We start from the raw sequence: 25,615 nt of genomic DNA on the forward strand, positions 1-25,615 counted from the left end.
ATTTGTATTACTTTTTATATATAATTTTAGATTTAGAAGTTTCACTAGTCTCGAGCATTGCTCTGCTTTTGCATTGTGGGACGGAATAGTGCTTTGTTGATAAATTACCTTGTTTTCGTTTCCTATAGAAAATTGTTTCTCCACACACTGGGAAGTAAACGTATCTCTAACAATGTTAGGTATTCCTATGCAGTAATTCACTGTTCACGCCCAGTAAACAAACTAACGGCTGAAAAGGAAAATGCATCCCATACTGGGATTCCACCTCGTCTATAATTCATAGGTATTGAAATCCACTCAGTGAGGTATCTCTTATCAGTTCTGTGAAAGCAACGTTCTGTGTCACCATTACAAAAGTTCGAATTCATCCATTCCAGATGACTTTCTGAAATCAGTCTGAACCATCGTTACCACATTTGTCCACAAAAGTGCAACTGGTGCTTAATATTTTTCTATGGTAACAAGATCCGCCGTCGTCGACTTTGCATTTTATGTTTTTGGGGTGGAAAAAAATAAGTATCAGTCGATCACTGGAGTCGATATAATCGAGTTAGTCCCTTCCCCGAACCTTCTACGTTTGTGTCAAAATTTGAAACCAATATTATTCTTGGTGAAATGGCAAAATCGTTAGCTCAACAGGCAAAATTTTTGTATTACATTTTTTATATATAATTTTATGTTTCAAAGTTTTCTTGATGTTTGTCTTTGCGATCTGACAGAATGGTTAGCACCGCGAGCAAAAAGTATTTAGCGTCATTTCGTCAGTGTTTCACGCACGGAGTTCAAATTCCGTTATTTTCGGGGTAGATAAAATAAGTAGCAGTTGAACAGTGGGGTCAATGTAAACGACATACTTCTTTCCCCGTGGGATACTCTATCCCAGAAAAATTTCAGGCCTTGTGGCAGCGATATCTGTTTAAGTTATTTGTATTACTTTTATATATAATTTTAGATTTCAATGTTCTGCTCGCGAGCATCACTCTGCTTTTGCGTGTGCCTGCTGTTGAAATTAAAGGGACGTCATCCCAAAGGAACGTCATCCCAAAGGAACAGTCATGTTTTGGTGGCTATAAAGGCTACTTTGATTTTCTTGTCTCCAGGAAGTTGTGTTTTGATGCTCGGAAGTAATTTTATTCCAACCGGTGCTTAATATCAATGTTGGGAACTAGAAGAATCGATAGTACCCGCGGCAAAATGGTCGGCAGCATTTCGCCTGTCTTGCCATTTTGAGTTCAAATTTCGCCGAGCACTATTTTACTTTTCATCCTTTTGGGGTCAATAAAATAATTACCAGTTGCGCAATGGCATTGATATAATCGACGTACTCCATCCTAGAAAAATTTCAGGCCTTGTGCCTAACATAGAAAGGATTATCCTATTAAATATTACAAATCCACGAAAAAACCCCACCAAGAACATGCAGAAATAAATCTATACATTAATATGGAATAACATCTCACTTTGATTTACTTTTGTCCAGGAGACTGCTATTTCAATGCTCGTAGGCAATCGCATTCCCCTTGTGGGTAATAAAGAAATCGTAGGCAATCGCATTCTATCACCAATATTCTAGATATACATAACTTAAAAGATTGAGCTGCAGGTGGTCTGGTTACCGTGATCGCCTGGTGGTTAGGGCGCTGCGTTCTGGCTGTGATAACCCAGGTTCGAATTCAGAGCAGCAGCGTTAATTATTGTTCTTCGTATATTTTAATTTTTATTTCGTATTTTATTGATGTACTTGATATACTGCAGTGCGATATCGCATCTATATCTCTTTATGTTGTCTGTATCACTTTTATATATAATTTTATATTTCAAAGTTTTCTAGTGATTGTCGTTGCGAGCTGGCAGAATTGTTCGCAATCCCAGCAAAATGCTTAGCGGCATTTCGTAGGTCTTTCGCAAATTGCGTTCAAATTCTGCCGAGGTCGACTTTCTTTTTTCCTACTTTGGGTATCGATAAAATACGTACCAGTTAAGCAGTGGGGTCAATGCAATCGACTTACATCCTTCCCCGAAACTGCTGGCATCGTGCCAACATTTGAACACAATTTTTATATCTACATTACGTTTTCATCAATTACAACGCCATTCGCTTTTCATAGTTTCCGAAAACTCATCAGAAATGGCAAGTTCCTTGTAACAAGATCGTAGCAGATGCATACGAAAATATTCTCTGCGTGATTCAAACTTGAGCTCTGAGCCTTCCAGATCACGATATTCACTGAGTTTTTCACGACCATTTTCAAGATGTTTTTACAGTGTGAGCAGAAGAGTTTCGTTGAAAAAATTATTTTGTGTTTTGTTCGCGAAATTGATTTGTTCACCCTGGAAAATAATCGTGTTCTACTGCCAGTATTCTAGATAGAGATAATTGGAAAGCAGAACGAGCAGCTGGTCTGTCAGCCGTGATCGTCTAGTGGTTAGGACCCCACGTTGTGGCCGTGGTAACCCAGGTTCGAATCCTGGTCACGGCAGTATCAGCGAGTTTACTTTTTCATACATATTTTTCTCTTTGTATTGATTTTCTTAATAGAGTACGATGTGATATAGCAGCGACATATGTTTAATCTATTTGTATTACTTTTTTATATATAATTTTAGATTTGGAAGTTTTTGTAGTCTCGAGCATGTGCCCTGCTTTTGCATTGTGGGTAGGAATATTGCTTTGTTGATAAATTACCTTGTTTTCATTTCCTATAGAAAATTGTTTCTTCACGCTGGAATTAAACGTATCTCTAACAATGTTAGGTATTCTGATGCAGTAATTGACTATACACGCCCTGTAAACACACTAACGGCTGCAGAGGAATATACATCCTATACTGGGATTCCACTTTGTCTATGATTCATAGCTGTTGAAATAGATTCAGAGAGGAATGTCTTATCGATTCTGTGAAGACAACGTTCTGTGGTACCATTACAATGTTCAAATCTTGATTCATCCACTCCAGAGGACTTTCTGAAACCAGTTTGAACCATTGATGTCATACTTGGCCCCCAAAATGCAACCGGTGCTTAATATTACTCTTGGGAACTGGAAGAATCGTTAGCACGCGGGGTAAAAGGATTACCGGCATTTCGCCTGTCTTTCCATTTTGAGTTCAAATTTCGCCGAGGGCTATTTTACTTTTCATCTTTTGGGGTCAATAAAATAAGTATGATTTGAGCAACGGCATTGATATAATGGACTTACCCCGTCCCAGAAAAGTTTCAGGCACTGTACCTATCATAGAAAGGATTGTCTTATTACATATTACAAATCCATGAAAACACTGCTACCCCCAAGAACATGCAGAAATGATTCTATAGATTAATATGGAATAACATCTTACTTTGATTTTCTTTTGTCCAGGAAACTGCATTTTCAAAGCTCGTAGGCAATCGTAGTCTATCGCCAATATTCTAGATATATAAAATTTAAAAGCTAGTTTGTTACGTGGTCTGGTTGCCGAGGTCGTCTAGGAGTTTGGACGCTACATAATAACTCAAGTTCGATTCCCGCGCACGGTTGGCAGGTCATTTTTTATATTTCGTGTTTTATTGATTTACCTGTTTACGTTGTTTGCATGTAAAAATTTTATATATGATTTTATATTTCAAAGTTTTCTTCGTGTTTGGCGTTGCGAGCTGGCAGAATGGTTAGCACCCCGAGCAAAACGCTTAGCGGCCTTTCGTCCGTCTTTCTCGTACTGCGCTCAAATTCCGCCGAGATACACATTCTTTTTCCTAATTTGGGTGTCGATAAAATAAGTACCAGCTGAGCAGTAGGGTGAACGCAATCGACTTACATCCTTCCTGGAAATTTCTGGTATTGTCGCAATATTTGAAAATAATATCTATATCTACATTACGTTTCTATCAATTCTAACGCCATTCACATTTAACCGTTCCCCAAAATTCATCAGAGAAGGCAGGTTTCTTGTAGGAAGCTTGTACCCAGTGCGTGCAAAAATATTCCACACGTGATTCAAACTCGAACTCTGATTTGTCCAGAACACGACATTCACTGAGCTTTTAACGCCCGATTTTCTTCTTGTTCTTGTAGCGTGGACAGAACTGGTGCGTTGAAAAAAATAATTTTGTGTTTTGTCCGAAACAAATTGCTTTGTTCACGTTGGGAAATAATCGTATTCTACCGCCAATATTCTAGATATAGATAATTGAGAAACTGATACAGCAGCTGATCCCTCGGCCGTGATCGTCTAGTGGTTAGGACCCCACGTTGTGGCCGTGGTAACCCAGGTTCGAATCCTGGTCACGGCAGTTCAGCTACGTTATTTTTCATACGTTTTCTTTTTATTGATTTACTTAATAAAGTACGGTGCTTCTTTAGAAGAGCACGTCTCCAAGAAAATGACGCTTACTTGTAGAAAAAAGTTAGGAAAATTAGAGATATATACCAAATGTATGAAGCGTGCAAAAAATTAGGAAGATTCATCTATTGCTAAATATTTTATACTAAAATATAAAACAAACGGAAAATGGGCACTCGCGAATATATACAAACATGTCGGACGATACAAGGGGCGGTAACTTACTTTTACCAGTCAGATATTATTAATAATTCAAGGGGCCCAACAATATCGTCTGCAAATTGTAAGAAGACCGTTTCACAGTCTTTTTCTTAGTTTATAACTAATATATACTATTATGTCAAATTTTGGGTCTGAATGGGAAATTTTTAATGCTATGACCCTATTTCGTCCCGGAAGAGATTGGAGAACAACAGAAAAGGCCATTGACTGGTGTAGAAAATTTGGATTACTATCAAAACAAGAAATTTGTTGTGGAGTGCCATAACTTGCATACGTTTTGAGCATATTTACCCTTTTATTTTATAATTATTTCTGTTGTATATCACATCATAAAATGGGCGAAGATAAAGCGAGTGCACACCACCTAACCCTAACCCTAAAACCAACCCTAACCCATGTGTGCAGTAAAAAATCTGATTAAAAACAATCAAGAATTTGCAAACGTTATTGCCGGGATCCTCGTATCATTTAATAATCTCTGACATATTTGTTTATATTGGCGAGTGCCCGTTTTCCATGTTTTATGTTTTTAGTATAAAATATTAAAAAAATGGACAATTCTTCCTAATTTTTTGCATACTTCATTTATTTTGGATATATTTCTCATTTTCATAATTTTTTTCTAGCAATTAAGTGTCATTTTCTAAAGAAGTACCTAAAGTACGATGTGGTAAGGCAGCGGCATTTGTTTAAGTTATTTGTATTGCTTTATATATAATTTTAGATTTCAACGTTCTTCTACTCGCGAGCATCACTCTGCTTTTGCAACATGGACCGTAATATAGCTTTGTCAAAAAATGACTTCGGTCTTGTTTCCTATAGAAAATTGTTTCTTCATGCAGGGAAGTAATCGTATCTCTAACAATTTTAGGTATACCAATGCAGCAATTGACTGTTCACGGCATGTAAACACACTAACGGCTGCATGAGGAAAATATATCTCGTACTGGGATTCCACCTCGTCTATAATTCATAGCCGTTGAAATCCACTCAGTGAGCAATCTCTTATCGGTTCTTTGAGGATAACGTTTTGTGGTATCATTACAAACCTTAAATCTTGATTCATCCACTGCAGAGGACTTTCTGAAACCAGTCCGAACCATCGTTACCACACTTCTCCAAAAAATTGCAACCGGTGCTTAATATTCTTTCTAGCTGAAAAAGTTCCGTTGAGGTTAACATTGCCTTTCATATATACTGATAAGTAATGTTTATTGCTACTTCAACATGACTGTTACGAAGGAACCGACGTTACCGTTTTTCTTAAGCCCATGGGGACTTCCCCTGCATCTTGTTACTCGATGCAATCTGCATCCGATATTTATATTGCAGTCAGAGGAGTGAACACCAAGCATGATCCAGCTACGAGATCACCAGACTATACGGTATCGCGCTCTTTGTAGTCATACTATGTGATGTATACTTGTCCGCTAGAGACAGCAGTAGCTCACTCCAGTTCGTAATATATAGAAAACAATTGACACCCACTCACTGATCATGCAACAAGTAAGTTAGCATGTTAGAAGATCTCTATAAGAGATAAAAGCAGTTACTATAAGTAATGCGTATCGCCACATATCCGATGCTGATTGAATCCAAAACCCGGATGGAGGAGGCGTCCCCTGGCGTTAAAATAACAGTAAATTCGGCTTCAACGGAGCAGCCATGTTTTGGTAGTTATAAACATTACTTTGATTTTCCTTTCTGCAGGAAACTGTTTTTTGACGCTCGGAAGTGATTTTATTCTACCGCCAATATTCTAAAAATCGTAATTCAAAATTATGTCTAGCAGATATCTTTGTTGGTCGTGTTCGTCTAGTGCGTAGGATCTTCACGCTTTTGGCCGTGGTAACCCAGGTTCGATTCCTGGTCACGGCAGGTCTGTTAATTGTTGTTTTCGTACGTTTTTTTCTAACTTTATTGATTTTCTTGATATATTGCAATGCGATATCGCAGCTAAACCTCTTTAATTTATTTGTATTACTTGTATATACGAGTATAATTTTATATTTCAAAATTTTCTTAGTGTTTGCCATTACGAGCTGGCAGAATGGTTAGCACGCCGAGCAAAATACTTAGCGGCACTTCGTCCGTCTTTTGCGTACTGAGTTCATATTCCGCCATAGTCAACTTTCTGTTTTTTCTATTTCCGGGGTCGATAAAATAGACATCAGTTCAGCACTAGGGTCAATGCGGTTTCCCAAAATTCATCAGAAGACAAATTTCTTGTAAGAAGATCGTACACAATGCATGCGAAAATATTCCCTACGCGACTCAAACTTGAGCTCTGATTTGTCCACAACGCGATATTTACCGAGTTTTTCACGAACGATTTTCAGGATGTTTCTGTAGTGTGGACTGGTTCATTGAAAAATTACTTTGTTCGTGTTTTCGAGGAATTGCTTTGTTTACGCGGGAGAAGAGTCGTATTTACCGCCAATTTTCTAGATATCGATAACTGAGAAGCAGGCCCATTAGCTCGTCTCTCGGGCGTGATCGATTTACAGCCAATATTCTAGATATCGATAACTGAGAAGCAGGCCCATTAGCTCGTCTCTCGGGCGTGATCGTCTAGTGGTTAGAAGCCTGCGTTGTGAATGTGGTAACCTCGGTTTCAATCCTGGTCACGGTAGATCGGCTTTCTTTTAATTTTCATACATATATTTGTCTTTTGTGGAGGCACATTGTCTAGTGGTTAGATCAGCGGACTCGCGATCGAGGGATATTCACTGAGTTTTTCACGACCGATATTCTGCTTGATCTTGTAGCGTGAACAGAACTGGTGAGTTGAAAAAAGATAATTTTGTGTTTTCCCCGAAACAAATTGCTTTGTTCACTCTGGGAAATAATCGTATCCTACCGCCCTTACTCTTGATATAGATAATTGAGAAAGCCCGGCAGTAGCTGGTCTCTCGGCCGTGATCGTCTAGTGGTTAGGACCCCACGTTGTGGCCGTGGTAACCCAGGTTCGAGTCCTGGTCACGGCAGTACCGGCTAGTTTATTTTCATACATATTTTTCTCTTTTTATTGAGTTTCTTAATAAAGTGCGATGTTATATGGTAGCAATATCTGTTTGAGCGATTTGTATTGCTTTTATATATAGTTTTAGAATTGGAAGTTTTATTAGTCGCGAGCATGGGTCTGCTTTTGCATTGTGGGGTAGAATATTGCTTTGTTGAAAAATTACACTGTCTTTGTTTCCTATAGAAAATTGTTTCTCCACACACTGGAAGTAAACGTATCTGTAACAATGTTAGGTATTCTGATGCAGTAATTGACTATGCACGCCCAGTAAACAAACTAACGGCTGAAGAGCAAAATGCATCCCATACTGGGATTCCCCACCTCGTCTATGATTCATAGATGTTGAAACAGACCCAAAGAGGAATCTCTTATCGTTGAAGGCAACGTTCTGTGGTACCATTAAAAACCTCAAATCTTGATTCATCCACTCCAGAGGACTTTTTGAAACCAGTCTGAACCATTGATACTATACTTGGCCCCCAAAATGCAACCGGTGCTTAATAGTACTCTTGGGAACTGGAAGAATCATTAGCACGCGGGGTAAAAGGATTACCGGCATTTCGCCTGTCTTCCCATTTTGAGTTCAAATTTCACCGAGGACTATTTCACTTTTCATCTTTTGGGGTCAACAAAATAAGTATCTGTTGAGCAACGGCATTGATATAATAGACTTACTCTGCCCCAGAATAATTTCAGGTAATGTGCCTATCATGGAAAGGGTTACTTGTCCGAAAGAAATTGCTTTGTTTACGCAGGGAAATAATCGTAGTCTACCGCCAATATTCTAGATATAGATAATTGATAAGCTATTCCGGCAGCTGGTCTCTCGGCCGTGATCGTCTAGTGGTTAGGACCCCACGTTGTGGCCGTGGTAACCTAGGTTCGAATCCTGGTCACGGCAGCTCAGCTCCCTTATTTTACATACATATTGTCTTTTTATTGATTTTCTTAATAAAGTACTATGTGATAAGGCAGCGACATCTGTTTACGTTACTTGTATTACTTTTATATATAATTTTAGATTTCAAGGTTCTTCTACTCGCGTGCATCACTCTGCTTTTGCAGTATGGGCCGTAATATAGCTTTGTCGAAAAATGACTTGGGTCTTGATTTCTATAGGAAATTGTTTCTTCACGCTGGGAAGTAATCATATCTCTAACAATTTTAGGTATACCAATGCAGCAATTGATTGTTCACGGCTTGTAAACACACTAACGAATGCAGAAGAAAATACATCCCATTCTGGGATTCCACCTTGTCTATGATTCAGAGGACTTTCTGCAACCACTCAGAGTCATTACCACACTTGTCCGAATAAGTGCAACCGCTGCTTAATATTTCTCTAGGTGAACAAGTTCCGCCGAGGTCGACTCTGCCTTTCATGTTTTTGTGGTGGAAAAAAAATAAGTACCAGTTGATCATTAGTCCATTCCTCGAACCTGCTGCCCTTGTGCCAAAATTTGATACCAATATTTTTCTTGGTGAAGTGGCAGAATCGTTAGCACGCCGGGCAAAGTGCTTAGCAACATTTCGCTCTTCTTCCCATTTTGAGTTCACATTTCGCCGAGGACTATTTTATATTTTCTCCTTTTGGGGGTCAATAAAATAAGTAGCATTTGAACACTGGAAATGATATAATCGACTTACTTCCTCTCAGAAGAAATTCGGGCCTTGTGTCAAAGTAGAAAGGATTAACTTATTGCTTATCACAAATCCATAAAAACCGCCCACAAGAACATGCAGAAATAAATCTATAGTTTAATACGGAATAGCATATCCGTTTCCTTTCTTGAAAAAAAAACCCCATTCCTTAGAGCAAACTATCGGATTATTATTTTCTTGCATCGAGAAATATCACTGTTGTCCCATTCCCGTTTCAGAGTTTCCAAAGATTAATTAGAGACAGTAAATTCTCTTGTAACAAGACCATGCCCAGAGCATGTCATAATACTCTCTACAGGATTAAAACTGAGCTCTGACATGTCCACAACCCGGTATTCAAGGAATTTTCAAAGAGCTACTTTTCAGTTGCTTCTGCAGTGTGGAGAAGTGTTGCTTTGTTGAAAAATTACTATGATTTTAGCTAATTACAAACATTTCTATAAAAGATGAAAGCTGTAACTATACTGGGAAGCAATGATTAATGTCACTTTAACATGGCTGTTCCTTAGGAAGCGACGTTACCGTTATTTTAAGCTGATGGTAACTCCTCCTGCAGCTGGTTGTTCGATGCAATCTGCATCCGATATATATTGCAAGCAAAGGAGTGAAGCCTACCATGATCCAGCCACCCACCGCACGGTTACGACCTCTATGCGGTCATTGTCTGTGATGGACTTATTTCCTTCCCTGAAGTTGCTGGCATTGTATCAACATTTGAACTCAATATTTATATTTGCATTACGTTTCCATCAATTACAACGCCATTCACTTTTCATAGTTTCCCAAAATTCATCAGAGATGTCAAATTTCTTGTAACAAGATCGTAGCAAATGCATGCGAAAATATTCTATACGTGGTTCAAACGTGAGCACTGACTTGTCCAGAAAACGATATTCACTGAGTTTTTCACGAATTATGTTCAGGATGTTTTTACAGTGTGAGCAGGAGAACAGCTTCGTTGAAAAAATTATTTTCTGTTTTGTCGGCGAAATTGATTTATTCACTCTGGGAAATATTCTGTCGCCAATATTCTAGATAGAGATAATCGGGTAGCTAATAGGGCAGCTGGTCTGTCAGCCGTAATCGTCTAGTGGTTAGGACCCCACGTTGTGGCAGCGGTAACCCAGGTTCGAATCCTGGTCACGGCAGTAACTTCTAGTTCACTTTTTCATACATATTTTTCTCTTTGTATTGATTTTGTTAATAGAGTACGATGTGATATGGCAGCGACATCTGTTTAAGATATTTGTATTACTTTTATATATAATTTTAGATTTGGAAGTTTCACTAGTTTCGAGCATGGCTCTGCTTTTGCATTGTGGGACGGAATATTACTTTGTTGATAAATTACTTTGTTTTTGTTTCCTGTAGAAAATTGTTTCTCCACACACTGAGAATTAAACGTATCTCTAACAATGTTAGGTCTTCCAATGCAGTAATTGACTGTTCACGCCCTGTAAACAAACTAACGGCTGAAAATGAAAATGCATCCCATACTAGGATTACACCACGTCTATAATTCATAGCTGTTGAAATCCACTCAGTGAGGGATCTCTTATCGGTTCTATGAAAGCAACGTTCTGTGGTACCATTACAAAAGTTCAAATTCTGGTTCATCCATTCCAAAGGACTTTCGGAAACCAGTCTGAATCATCGTTACCACTCTTGTTCAACAAAGTGCAACCGGTGCTTAATATTTTCTAGATATACATAACTTAAAAGATTGTGCTGCAGGTGGTCTGGTTACCGTGATCGTCTTGTGGTTAGAGCGCTGCGTTCTGGCTGTGGTAACCCAGGTTCGAATTCAGAGCAGGAAGGTTAATTATTGTTCTTCGTATATTTTTCTTTTTGTTTCGTATTTTATTGATGTTCTTGATATACTGCAATGCAATATCGCATCTATATCTCTTTATGTTGTCTGTATTACTTTTGTATGTAATTTTATATCTCAAAGTTTTCTAGTGTTTGTCGTTGCGAGATGTCAGAATTGTTCGCAATCCAAGCAAAATGCTTAGCGGCATTTCGTAGGTCTTTCGCGTACTGCGTTCTAATCCTGCCGAGGTCGACATTCTTTTTTCCTACTTTCGGGGTCGATAAAATGAGTACAAGTTAAGCAGTGGGGTCAATGCAATCGACTTACATCCTTCCCCGAAATTGCTAGCATTGTGCCAACATTTGAACACAATGTTTATATCTACATTACATTTTCATCAATTACAATGCCATTCGCTTTTCATAGTTTCCGAAAACTCATCAGAGATGTCAAGTTTCTTGTAACAAGATCGTAGCAAATGCATACGAAAATATTCTCTACGTGGTTCATACTTGAGCACTGACTTGTCCAGATCACGATATTCACTGAGTTTTTCACGAACTATTTTTAGGATGTTTTTACAGTGTGAGCAGGAGAACAGCTTCGTTGAAAAAAATATGTTTTGTTTTGTCGGCGAAATTGATTTATTCATTCTGGGAAATAATCATATTCTATCGCCAGTATTCTAGATAGAGATAATTGGATAGCAAATCGAGCAGCTGGTCTGTCAGCCGTGATCGTCTAGTGGTTAGGACCCCACGTTGTGGCCGTGGTAACCCAGGTTCGAATCCTGGTCACGGCAGTCTCAGCTTGTTTGCTTTTCATACATATTTTTCTCTTTTTATTGATTTTCTTAATAGAGTACGATGTGATATGGCAGCGACATCTGTACAAGTTATTTGTATTACTTTTATATGTAATTTTAGATTTCAAAGATTTTCTAGTCGCGAGCATGACTCTGCTTTTGCATTGTGGGGGCGGAATATTGCTTTGTTGAAAAATTACCTTGTTTTTGTTTCCTATAGTAAATTGCCTCTTCAAATTGGAAGTAAACGTATCTGTAACAATGTTAGGTATTCTGATGCAGTAATTGACTATACACGCCCTGTAAACACACTAACGGCTGCAGAGGAAAATGCATCTCATACTGGGATTCCACCTTGTCTATTATGCATAGCTATTGATATTGACTCAGAGAGGAATGTCTTATCGGTTCTGTGAAGACAACGTTCTGTGGTACCATTACAAACCTCAAATCTTGATTCATCCACTCCAGAGGATTTTCTGAAACCATTATGAACCATTGATACCATACTTGGCTAAAAAAAAAAAAAAAAATTGCAACCGGTGCTTAATATTAGTCTTGGGAACTGGAAGAATCATTAGCACGCGGGGCAAAATGATTACCGGCATTTCGCCTGTCTTTCCATTTTGAGTTCAAATATCGCCGAGGACTATTTCACTTTTCATCCTTTTGGGGTCAATAACCCCGCTTCAGAAAAATTTCAGGCATTGAGCTCATCATAGAAAGGATTGTCTTATTACATATTACAAATCCACGAAAACCCTCCCACCCCTTAGAACATGCAGAAATAATTCTATAGATTAATATGGAATAACGTCTTACTTTGATTTTCTTTTGTCCAGGAAACTGTTTTTCAACGCTCGGGAGCAATTTTATTCTATAGCAAATATTCTAGATATACATAATTTAAAAGGCAGTACCACGGCTTCTCTGGTTGCCGTGATCGACTGGTGGTTAGGACACATATGTTGTACCTGTGTTAACCCAGGCTCGAATCTTAGTCACAGCAACTAAGTTTATTAATTTTTGTACATTTTTGTTTATTTAGTATTATATTGATTTATCTCTTTACGTTGTCTGCATTACTTTGATATATAACTAGCAGCTAAGCCCAGTTTCTCCTGGTCGGTTTGGATGATGTGGCTGTAAAACCTGCTCTGTGTAAGCATTCGATTTCTTTGGGCACGCTTACGTTAACACACACACACACACATACACATACACACACACACACGCATTACGTTAACACACACATGCATTCACATACCTACCTTTTACAAACAAATATATTCATACAGATTTGAAACGCTGTTTGATTTATTTTTTCAGCGTACAATTTTCATCATCCCACTACCAAGTATGACATCACCCCTTCCTTCTTTATTCATTTATAAACCTTCTTTTCTCATTCATAAACACAAGAGTATTATTATAGTAGATAATCTCGGTAGCCATGGGAACTATGAAAAAAATACAAAACCCAGCATCACCACCGCGTCATTCTACACATCTGTGTAATTTTTCGCGCAATTCCACCCAGTCATTTGAGCGTGAATCCCAAGCCAAAAAAGAATCGGTCATGTCAAATTCATATGCATAGATTTTATATTTTCAAGTTTTCTGATTGTTTGTCGTTGCAAGCTAGCAGAATGGTTAGCACTCCGAGCAAAATGCTTAGCGGCATTTCGTCCGTCTTTCGCGTACTGCGTTCAAATTTCGCCGAGACAGACTTTCTTTTTTGCTACTTTCGATGTCGATAAAATAAGTACCTGTTGAGCAGTGCGGTGAATGCATTCGACTTACTTCCTTCCCTGGAAATTGCTGGCATTGTGCCAACATTTGAAAATAATATTTATATCCACATTACGTTTCCATCAATTCTAACGCCATTCACATTTCAAAGTTCCCCAAAATTCATCAGAGAAGGCAGGTTTGTTGTAAGAAGATCGTACCCAATGCATGCAAAAATATTCTACACATTGAACAAATTGATTTGTTTACGCGGTGAAATAATCGTAGTCTACCGCCAATATTCTAGATATAGATAATTGAGAAGCTGATGCATCAGCTGTTCTCTCGGCCGTGATCGTCTAGTGGTTAGGACCCCACGTTGTGGCCGTGGTAACCCAGGTTCGAATCCTGGTCACGGCAATTCAGCTACGTTATTTTTCATATATATTCTCCTTTTATTGATTTTCTTAATAAAGTACGGTGCTTCTTTAGAAGCGTACGTCTCCAAGAAAATGACGCTTACTTGTAAAAAAAGTTAGTAAAATGGGAGATATATACCAAATATATAAAGTATGCAAAAAATTAGGAAGATTCATCTATTTCTAAATATTTTATACTAAAATATAAAGTAAACGGAAAATGGGCACTCGCGAATATATACAAACATGTCGGACGATACAAGAGGCGGTAACTTACTTTTACCAATTAGATATTATCATTGATTCAAGGGGCCCAACAATATCGTCTGCGAATTTCACAATCTTTTTCTTAAAAGTCAGTTTATATCTAATATATATTATTATGTCAAATTTTGTGCCTGAATGGGAAATTTTTAATGCTATGACCCTATTTCGTCCCCGAAGAGATTTGAGAACAACAAAAAAAGCCATTGACCAGTGTAGAAAATTTGGATTACTATCAAATCAAGAAATTTGTTGTGGAGTGCCATAATTTGCATACGTCTTAAACATATTTACTCTGTTGTTTTATAATCATTTCTGCTGTATATCACATCATAATATGGGCAAAGATAAAGCGAGTGCACACCACCTAATCCTAACCCGGCAACTACCCTAAACCTAAAACCAACCCTAACCCATGTGTGCAGTAAAAAATATGATTGAAAACAATCAAGAATTTGCAAACGTTATTGTCGGGACCCTCGTATCATTTAATAATCTCTGATACAAGTTACCGCCCCTTATATCGTCCGACATGTTTGTCTATATTCGTGAGTGTTCGTTTTCTGTGTTTTATTTTTTTAGTATAAAATATTAAAAAATGGACGAATCTTCCTAAATTTTGCATACTTCATTTATTTTGGATATATTTCTCATTTTCATAATTTTTTTCTAGAAATTAATCGTCATTTTCTAAAGAAGTACCTAAAGTACGATGTAATAAGGCAGCGGCATTTGTTTCAGTTATTTGTATTACTTTATATATAATTTTAGATTTCAACGTTCTTCTACTCGTGAGCATCATTCTGCTTTTGCAGTATGGCCGTAATATACATTTGTCGAAAAATGACTTTGGTCTTGTTTCCTATTGGAAATTGTTTCTTCATGTAGGGAAGTAATCATATCTCTTGCAATTTTAGGTATACCAATGCAGTAATTCACTGTTCACGACATGTAAAAACACTAACGACTGCATGTGGAAAATATATCCCATACTAGGATTCCACCTCGTCTATGATTCATGGCCGTTGTAATCCACTCAGAGAGCAATCTCTTATCGGTTCTTTGAAGGTAACGTTTTGTGGTATCATTACGAACCTTAAATCTTGATTCATCCACTGCAGAGGACTTTCTGAAACCAGTCTGAATCCTCGTTACCACACTTCTCCAAAGAAGTGCAACCGGTGTTTAATATTTTTCTGGGTGAAAATGTTCCGTCGGGGTCAACATTGCTTTTCATGTATACTGATAAGTATTATTTATTGCTACTTCAATACGACTGTTACGAAGGAACTGACGCTACCGTTTTTTAAGCCCATGGGGACTTCTCCTGCATCTTGTTTTTCGATGCAATCTGCATCCGATATTTATATTGCAACCAGGGGAGTGAACACCGACCATGATCCAGCTACGAGATCACCAGACCGTGCGGTCTCGCCCTCTTTATGGTCATTCTATGTGATGGATACTTGTCCGCTAGAGATAGCAGTAGTACACTGCAGTTTGTAATATATAGAAAACAATTGACACCCACTCACTGATCATGCAACAAGTAAGTTATCATGTTAGCAGATCTCTATAAGAGATAAAAGCAGTAACTATAAGTAATGCATATCGCCACATATCCGATGCTGATTGAATCCAAAAGCCGGATGGAGGAGGCGTCCTCCTGGCGTTAAAATAACAGTAACTTCGGCTTCAACGGAGCAGCCATGTTTTGGTGATTATAAACATTTCTTTGATTTTTCTTTCTTCAGGAAACTGTTTTTTGACGCTTGGAAGTGATTTTATTCTACTGCCAATATTCTAAAAATCGTAATTTAAAAGTTTGTCTAGCAGATATCTTGTTGGTCGTGTTTGTCTAGTGCGTAGGATCTTCATGTTTTGGCCGGCATTTCGCCTGTCTTTCCATTTTGAGTTCAAATATCGCCGAGGACTTTTCATTTTTTGGGGTCAATAAAATAAGTATCAGTTGAGCAACGGCATTGATATAATAGACTTACTCTGCCCCAGACAAATTTCAGGCATTGTGCCTATCATGGAAAGGGTTATCTGTCCGAAACAAATTGCTTTGTTTACGCAGGGAAATAATCGTAGTCTACCGCCAATATTCTAGATATAGATAATTGATAAGCTGTTGCAGCAGCTGGTCTCTCGGCCGTGATCGTCTAGTGGTTAGGACCCCACGTTGTGGCCGTGGTAACCCAGGTTCGAATCCTAGTCACGGCAGCTCAGCTCCGTTATTTTACATACATATTGTCTTTTTATTGATTTTCTTAATAAAGTACTATGTGATATGGCAACGACATCTGTTTACATTACTTTAAATATATAATTTTAGATTTCAAGGTTCTTCTACTCGCGAGCATCGCTTTGCTTTTTCAGTATGGACCGTTATATAGCTTTGTCGAAAAATGACTTGGGTCTTGTTTCCTATAGGAAATTGTTTCTTCATGCAGGAAAGTAATCGTACCTCTAGCAATTTTAGGTACACCAATGCAGTAATTAACTGTTCACGGCATGTAAACACTCTAACAGCTGCAGAGGAAAATATATCCCATACTAGGATTCCACCTCGTCTATGATTCGTGACCGTTGAAATCCACTCAGAGAGCAATCTCTTATCGGTTCTTTGAGGATAACATTTTGTGGTATCATTACAAACCTTAAATCTTGATTCATCCACTGCAGAGGACTTTCTGAAACCAGTCTGAACAAATCGTTACCACACTTCTCCAAAAAAGTGCAACCGGTGCTTAATATTTTTTCTAGCTGAAAAAGTTCCGTTGAGGTTAACATTGCCTTTCATATATACTGATAAGTAATGTTTATTGCTACTTCAACATGACTGTTACGAAGGAACCGACGTTACTGTTTTTCTTAAGCCCATTGGGACTTCCCCTGCATCTTGTTACTTGATGCAATCTGCATCCGATATTTATATTGCAACCAGAGGAGTGAACACCAAGCATGATGCAGCTACGAGGTCACCAGACTGTACGGTGTCGCCCTCTTTGTGGTCATCCTATGTGATGGATACTTGTCCGCTAGAGATAGCAGTAGTTCACTGCAGTTTGTAATATGTAGAAAACAATTGACACCCACTCACTGATCATGCAACAAGTAAGTTAGCATGTTAGAAGATCTCTATAAGAGATAAAAGCAGTAACTATAAGTAATGCGTATCGCCACATATCCGATGCTGATTGAATCCAAAAGCCGGATGGAGGAGGCGTTAAAATAAACAGTAACTTCGACTTCAACGAAGCCAATTTACAGCCAATATTCTAGATATCGATAACTGAGAAGCAGGCCCATTAGCTCGTCTCTCGGGCGTGATCGATTTACAGCCAATATTCTAGATATCGATAACTGAGAAGCAGGCCCATTAGCTCGTCTCTCGGGCGTGATCGTCTAGTGGTTAGAAGCCTGCGTTGTGAATGTGATAACCTCGGTTGCAATCCTGGTCACGGTAGATCGGCTTTCTTTTAATTTTCATACATATATTTGTCTTTTGCGGAGGCACATTGTCTAGTGGTTAGAGCAGCGGACTCGCGATCGTGGGATATTCACTGAGTTTTTCACGACCGATATTCTGTTTGTTCTTGTAGCGTGGACTGAACTGGTGAGTTGAAAAAAGATAATTTTGTGTTTTCTCCAATATTTGAGACTCCTCGGCAGTAGCTGGTCTCTCGGCCGTGATCGTCTAGTGATTAGGACCCCACGTTGTGGCCGTGGTAACCCAGGTTCGAATCCTGGTCACGGCAGTACCGGCTAGTTTATTTTCATACATATTTTTCTCTTTGTATTGATTTTCTTAATAGAGTAAGATGTGATATAGCAGCGACATCTGTTTAAGTTATTTGTATTACTTTTTTATATATAATTTTAGATTTGGAAGTTTTTGTAGTCTCAAGCAAGGCCCTGCTTTTGCATTGTGGGTAGGAATATTGCTTTGTTGATAAATTACACTGTCTTTGTTTCCTATAGAAAATTGTTTCTCCACACACTGGAAGTAAACGTATCTGTAACAATGTTAGGTATTCTGATGCAGTAATTGACTATACACGCCCAGTAAACAAACTAACGGCCGCAGAGGAAAATGCATCCCATACTGGGATTCCACTTAGTCTATTATGCATAGCTGTTGATATAGACTCAAAGAGGAATGTCTTATCGATTCTGTGAAGACAACGTTCTGTGGTACCATTACAATTTTCAAATCTTGAATCATCCACTCTGGAGGACTTTCTGAAACCAGTCTGAACCATTGATACCATACTTGCCCCACCCCAAATGCAACCGGTGCTTAATATTACTCTTGGGAACTGGAAGAATCATTAGCACGCGGGGTAAAAGGATTACCGGCATTTCGCCTGTCTTTCAATTTTGAGTTCAAATTTCGCCGAGGACTATTTTACTTTTCATCTTTTGAGGTCAATAAAATAAGTATGATTTGAGCAACGGCATTGATATAATGGACTTACTCCGTCCCAGAAAAATTTCAGGCCTTGTGCCTATCATAGAAAGGACTGTCTTATTACATATTACAAATCCATGTAAAAACACCACAAAAACATGCAGAAATAAATCTATAGATTAATATGGAATAACATATTACTTTGATTTCCTTTTGTCGAGGAAAATGCATTTTCAAAGCTCGTGGGCAATCGTATTCTATCGCCAATATTATAGATATACAAAATTTAAAAGTTTGTTTGTTACGTGGTCTGGCTGCCGTGGTCGTCTAGGAGCTTGAACGCTATGTGACAAGTTCGATTCATGCGCAACGTTGGTAGTGTAGTTGTTTTATGTACATTTTTTTAATATTTCGTGTTATATTGATTTATTTGTTTAGGTTGTTTGCATTGATTATATATATATAATTTCATAATTCAAAGTTTTCTTAGTTTTTGTCGTTGCGAGCTGGCAGACTGGTTAGCACCTCGAGCGAAATGCTTAGCCGCATTTCGTCCGTCTTTCGCGCAATGAGCTCTAATTCAGCCGAGACAGACTTTCTTTTTTGTTACTTTCGATGTCAATAAAATAAGTACCAGTTGAGCAGTGGGGTGATTGCAATCGACTTACATCCTTCCTGGAAATTGCTGGCATTGTTGCAATATTTCAAAATAACATTTATATCTACATTACGTTTCCATGAATTCTTACGCCATTCACATTTCACAGTTCCCCAAAATTCATCAGAGAAGGCAGGTTTGTTGTAAGACGCCCGTACCCAGTGCGTGCAAAAATATTCTACACATGATTCAAATTTGAACTCTGATTTGTCCAGAACACTAGTTTTTCACGACCGATTTTCTGCTTGTTCTTGTAGCGTGGATAGAACTGGTGATTTGAAAAAAAAATAATTTTGTGTTTCGTCCGAAACAAATTGATTTGTTCACGTTGGGAAATAAACGTATTCTACCGCCAATATTCTAGATATAGATAATTGAGAAGCTGATGCAGCAGCTGTTCTCTCGGCCGTGATCGTCTAGTGGTTAGGACCCCACGTTGTGGCCGTGGTAACCCAGGTTCGAATCCTGGTCACGGCAATTCAGCTACGTTATTTTTCATATATATTCTCCTTTTATTGATTTTCTTAATAAAGTACGGTGCTTCTTTAGAAGCGCACGTCTCCAAGAAAATGACGCTTACTTGTAAAAAAAAGTTAGGAAAATGGGAGATATTTACCAAATAAATGAAGTATGAAAAAAATTAGGAAGATTCATCTATTTCTAAATATTTTATACTAAAATATAAAGTAAACGGAAAATGGGCACTCGCGAATATATACAAACATGTCGGACGATACAAGGGGCGGTAACTTACTTTTACCAGTCAGATATTATTAATGATTCAAAGGGCCCAACAATATCGTCTGCGAATTGTAAGAAGACCGTTTCACAGTCTTTTTCTTAAAAGTCAGTTTATAACTAATATATACTATTATGTCAAATTTTGGGCCTGAATGGGAAATCTTTAATGCTATGACCCTATTTCGTCCCGGAAGAGATTTGAGAACAAGAGAAAAGGCCATTGACTGGTGTAGAAAATTTGGATTACTATCAAAACAAGAAATTTGTTGTGGAGTGCCATAACTTGCATACGTTTTGAGCATATTTACCCTTTTATTTTATAATTATTTCTGTTGTATATCACATCATAAAATAGGCGAAGGTAAAGCGAGTGCACATCGCCTAACCCTAAAACTAACACTAACCCTAACCAGTGTGTGCAGTAAAAAATCTGATTAAAAACAAATCAAGAAATTGCAAACGTTATTGTCGGGCCCCTTGTATCATTTAATAATCTCTGATACAAGTTACCGCACTTTGTTTTGTCCGACATGTTTATTTATATTCGCGAGTGCCCGTTTTCCGATTTTAGTATAAAATATTAAAAAATGGACGAATCTTCTTAATTTTTTGCATACTTCATTTATTTGGGATATATTTCTCATTTTTATAATTTTGTTTAGCAATTAAGTGTCATTTTCTAAAGAGGTACCTAAAGTACGATGTGATAAGGCAGCGGCATTTGTTTAAGTTATTTGAATTGCTTTATATATATTTTTAGATTTCAACGTTCTTCTACTGGCGACCATCACTCTGCTTTTGCAGTGTGGGCCGGAATATAGCGTTGTTGAAAAATAACATACGTTTTATTTTCTATAGAAAATTGTTTCTTCATGCAGGCAAGTAATCGTATCTCTAACAATTTTAGGTTTACCAATGCAGTAATTGACTGTTCACGGCATGTAAACACTCTAACAGCCGCAGAGAAAAATATATGCCATACTAGGATTCCACCTCGTCTATGATTCATGGCCGTTGAAATCCACTCAGAGAGCAATCTTTTATCGGTTCTTTGAAGGTAACGTTTTGTGGTATCATTACAAACCTTAAATCTTGATTCATCCACTGCAGAGGATTTTCTGAAACCAGTCTGAACAAATCGTTACCACACTTCTCCAAAAAAGTGCAACCGGTGCTTAATATTTTTTCTAGCTGAAAAAGTTCCGTTGAGGTTAACATTGCCTTTCATATATACTGATAAGTAATGTTTATTGCTACTTCAACATGACTGTTACGAAGGAACCGACGTTACCGTTTTTCTTAAGCCCATGGGGACTTCCCCTGCATCTTGTTACTCGATGCAATCTGCATCCGATATTTATATTGCAACCAGGGGAGTGAACACCGATCATGATCCAGCTACGAGATCACCAGACCGTACGGTGTCCCCCTTCTTTGTGGTCATTCTATGTGATGGATACTTGTCCGCTAGAGATAGCAGTAGTTCACTGCAGTTTGTAATATATAGAAAACAATTGACACCCACTCACTGATCATGCAACGAGTAAGTTAGCATGTTAGAAGATCTCTATAAGAGATAAAAGCAGTAACTATAAGTAATGCATATCGCCACATATCCGATGCTGATTGAATCCAAAAACCGGATGGAGGAGGCATCCCACTGGCGTTAAAATAACAGTAACTTCGGCTTCAACGGAGCAGCCATGTTTTGGTGGTTATAAACATTACTTTGATTTTTCCTTTCTGCAGGAAACTGTTTTTGACGCCCGGAAGTGATTTTATTCTACCGCCAATATTCTATAAATACATAATTTAAAATTATGTCTAGCAGATATCTTGTTGGTCGTGTTCGTCTAGTGCTTAGGATCTTCACGTTTTGGCCGTGGTAACCCTTGTTCGGTTAACTGGTCACGGCAGGTCTGTTAATTGTAGTTTTCGTACGTTTTTTTTCTACCTGTATTGATTTTCTTGATATACTGCAACGCGATATCGCAGCTATACTTCTTTAATTGATTTGTATTACTTGTATATATAATTTATATTTAAAGTTTTCTTAGTGTGTTTGCCTTTGCGAGCTGGCAGAATGGTTAGCACGCCGAGCAAAATGCTTAGCGGCACTTCGTCCGTCTTTTGCGTACTGAGTTCATATTCCGCCGTACTCAACTTTCTGTTTTTTCTATTTCCGGGGTCAATAAAATAGGCATCAGTTCAGCACTAGGGTCAATGCAGTTTCCCAAAATTCATCAGAGAAGAGAAATTTCTTGTAAGAAGATCGTACACAATGCATGCGAAAATATTCCCTACGCGATTCAAACTTGAGCTCTTAGTTATTCACAACGCGATATTCACTGAGTTTTTCCCAAACGATTTTCAGGATGTTTCTGTTGTGTGGACTGGTTCGTTGAAAAATTACTTTGTTCGTGTTTTCGAGGAATTGCTTTGTTTACGCGGGAGAATAGTCGTATTATATCGACAATATTCTAGATATAGATAATTGAAAAGCGGGCCCATTAGCTCGTCTCTCGGGCGTGATTGTCTAGTGGTTAGAAGCCTGTGTTGTTAAAGTGGTAACCTCGGTTCGAATCCTGGTCACAGTAGATCGGCCTTTTAAAAAATTTCAACTGCTGGTATTCGATGCAATCTGCATACAATATATATTGCAGCCAGGGGAGTGAACTCTACCATGATCCAGCCATGAGATCACCAGACTGTACGGTATCGATCTCTTTGCAGTCATACTCTGTGATGGATAAAATAAGTACCAGTTGAGAACTGGGGTCAATGCAGTTTCCTCAAATTCATCAGAGAACACAAGTTTCTTGTCACAAGATCGTAGCCAATGCATGCATGAACAAAGCAATTTCTCGGACAAATCACAAGATAAATTTTTTCAACGAAGCTGTTCTGCCACCACTATAAAAACATCCTGAAAATAGTTCGTGAAAAACTGAGTGAATATCGTGTTCTGAGCAAGTCTGATGTCAAGTTTGAATCGCGTATAGAATATTTTCGATCTTGTTACAAAAACTATCTGTGGTGAATTTTGGGAAACTGAAAATCAATAAAAAGAAAATCCGTAAAAAGAGAAAAATATGTTTGATAACAAACTAGCTGATACTGCCGTGACCAGGATTTGAACCTGGGTTACCACGGCCACAACGTGGGGTCCTAACCACTAGACGATCACGGCCGAGAGACCAGCTGCTGGTTCGGCTTTCCAATTATCTCTATCTAGAATACTGGCGGTAGAATACGATTATTTCTCAGAGTGAATAAATCAATTTCGCCGACAAAACACAAAATAATTTTTTCGACGAAGCTGTTCTCCTTCTCACACTGTAAAAACATCCTGAAAATAGTTCGTGAAAAACTCAGTGAATATCGTGTTCTGGAAAAGTCAGTGCTCAAGTATGAATCACGTAGAGAATATTTTCGCATGCATTTGCTACGATCTTGTTACAAGAAATTTGCCATCTCTGATGAAATTTGGGTAACTATGAAAATTGAATGGCGTTGTAATTAATGGAAACGTAATGTATATATAAACGTTGTTTTCAAATATTGGCATTTCGTCCGTTTTTCGTGTACCGAGCTCTAATTCCGCCGAGATAGACGTTCTTTTTCCTACTTTGGGTGTCGATAAAATAAGCACCAGTTGAGCAGTGGGGTGAACGCAATCGACTTACTTCCTTCTCGGAAATTGCTGGTATTGTCGCAATATTTGAAAATATTTATATATCTACATTACGTTTCTATCAATTCAAATGCGATCCACATTTAACCATGTCCCAAAATTCATCTGAGAAGGCAAGTTTCTTGTAGGAAGCTCGTACCCTGTGCATGCAAAAATATTCTACACATGATTCAAACTTGAGCTCTGATTCGTCCAGAACACGATATTCAATGATTTTTCCACGACCGACTTTCTGCTTGTTCCTGTAGCGTGGATAGAATTGGTGTGTCGAAAAAATTATTTTGTGTTTTGTCCGAAACAAATTTGTTCAGGCTGGGAAATAATGGTAGTCTACGCCAATATTCTAGATATAGAAAATTGAGAAACTGATGTAGCAGCTGGTCTCTCAGCCGTGATCGTCTAGTGGTTAGGACCCCACGTTGTGGCCGTGGTAACCCAGGTTCGAATCCTGGTCACGGCAATTCAGCTACGTTATTTTACATACATATTGTCTTTTTATTGATTTTCTGAATAAAGTACGATATCATATGGCAGCGACATCTGTTTAAGTTACTTGTATTACTTTTTATATATAATTTTAGATTTCAAGGTTCTTCTACTCGCGAGCATCACTCTACTTTTTCAGTATGGGCCGTAATATAAGCTTTGTCGAAAAATGATTGTTCACGGCTTGTAAACACACTAACGGCTGCAGAAGAAAATACATCCCATACTGGGATTCCACCTCGTCTATGATTCAGAGGACTTTCTGCCAAAAGTCAGAGTCATCGTTACCACACTTGTCCGAATAAGTGCAACCGCTGCTTAATATTTCTCTAGCTGAACAAGTTCCGCCGAGGTCGACTTTGCCTTTCATGTTTTTGTGGTGGAAAAGAAAATAAGTACCTGTTGATCATTGGGGTCGATGTAACTGACTTAGTCCCTTCCTCGAACCTGCTGCCCTTGTACCAAAATTTGAAACCAATATTTTTCTTGGTTAACTGGCAGAATCGTTAGCACGCCCGGCAAAGTGCTTAGCAACATTTCGCTCTTCTTCCCATTTTGAGTTCAAATTTCGCCGTGGACTATTTTATATTTTCTCTTTTTGGGGGTCAATAAAATAAGTAGCATTTGAATACTGGAAATGATATAATCGACTTACTTCCTCTCAGAAGAAATTCGGGCCTTGTGTCAAAGTAGAAAGGATTAGCTTATTGCTTATCACAAATCCATAAAAACCGCCCACAAGAACATGCAGAAATAAATCTATAGTTTAATACGGAATAGCACATCCGTTTCCTTTCTTGAAAAAAAAAACCCATTCCTTAGAGCAAACTATCGGATTATTATTTTCTTGCATCAAGAAATATCACTGTTGTCCCATTCGCATTTCAGAGTTCCTCAATATTCATTAGAGACAGTAAATTTTCTTGTGAGAAGATCATGCCCAGAGCATGTCATAATATTCTATACGGGATTAAAACTGAGCTCTGACATGTCCACAATACGATATTCAAGGAATTTTCGAAGATCTACTTTTCAGTTGCTTCTGCAGTGTGGAGAAGTGTTGCTTTGTTGAAAAATTACTTTGATTTTAGCTAATTAGAAAATCCCTATAAAAGATGAAAGCAATAACTATACTGGGGAGCAATGTTTAATGCCACTTTAACATGGCTGTTCCGTAGAAAGCGACGTTATCGTTATTTGAAGCCGATGGGAACTCCTCCTGCCGCTGGTTATTCGATGCAATCTGCATCCGATATATACTGCAAGCAAGGGAGTGAACTCTACCATGATCCAGCCACGAGATCACTAGACCGTACGGTCTCGACCTCTTTGTGGTCATTCTCTGTGATATATACTTGT

The 25,615-nt window shown here is 38.2% G+C and overlaps 11 non-coding genes across 11 annotated transcripts; 10 read left to right on the plus strand and 1 right to left on the minus strand.

The window, feature by feature from the left end:
- Positions 1–2,408: 2,408 nt before the first annotated feature.
- On the plus strand, positions 2,409–2,480 carry Trnah-gug. Its single transcript has one exon. It is a non-coding gene; the product is annotated as a tRNA-His (tRNA).
- A 1,717-nt stretch (positions 2,481–4,197) lies between these two features.
- On the plus strand, positions 4,198–4,269 carry Trnah-gug. The gene has a single exon. It is a non-coding gene; the product is annotated as a tRNA-His (tRNA).
- A 3,187-nt stretch (positions 4,270–7,456) lies between these two features.
- Positions 7,457–7,528, plus strand: Trnah-gug. Its single transcript has one exon. It is a non-coding gene; the product is annotated as a tRNA-His (tRNA).
- Positions 7,529–8,395: 867 nt separating this feature from the next.
- Positions 8,396–8,467, plus strand: Trnah-gug. Its single transcript has one exon. It is a non-coding gene; the product is annotated as a tRNA-His (tRNA).
- A 3,304-nt stretch (positions 8,468–11,771) lies between these two features.
- Trnah-gug lies at positions 11,772–11,843 on the plus strand. Its single transcript has one exon. It is a non-coding gene; the product is annotated as a tRNA-His (tRNA).
- A 2,082-nt stretch (positions 11,844–13,925) lies between these two features.
- Positions 13,926–13,997, plus strand: Trnah-gug. The gene has a single exon. It is a non-coding gene; the product is annotated as a tRNA-His (tRNA).
- A 2,417-nt stretch (positions 13,998–16,414) lies between these two features.
- Trnah-gug lies at positions 16,415–16,486 on the plus strand. Its single transcript has one exon. It is a non-coding gene; the product is annotated as a tRNA-His (tRNA).
- Positions 16,487–17,952: 1,466 nt separating this feature from the next.
- Trnah-gug lies at positions 17,953–18,024 on the plus strand. The gene has a single exon. It is a non-coding gene; the product is annotated as a tRNA-His (tRNA).
- A 1,716-nt stretch (positions 18,025–19,740) lies between these two features.
- Positions 19,741–19,812, plus strand: Trnah-gug. The gene has a single exon. It is a non-coding gene; the product is annotated as a tRNA-His (tRNA).
- Positions 19,813–23,194: 3,382 nt separating this feature from the next.
- Trnah-gug lies at positions 23,195–23,266 on the minus strand. Its single transcript has one exon. It is a non-coding gene; the product is annotated as a tRNA-His (tRNA).
- An 892-nt stretch (positions 23,267–24,158) lies between these two features.
- On the plus strand, positions 24,159–24,230 carry Trnah-gug. Its single transcript has one exon. It is a non-coding gene; the product is annotated as a tRNA-His (tRNA).
- The last annotated feature ends 1,385 nt before the right edge of the window (positions 24,231–25,615 follow it).

The sequence above is a fragment of the Octopus sinensis genome, linkage group LG1, assembly GCF_006345805.1.
Source record: "Octopus sinensis linkage group LG1, ASM634580v1, whole genome shotgun sequence".
Lineage (NCBI taxonomy): Eukaryota > Metazoa > Mollusca > Cephalopoda > Octopoda > Octopodidae > Octopus > Octopus sinensis.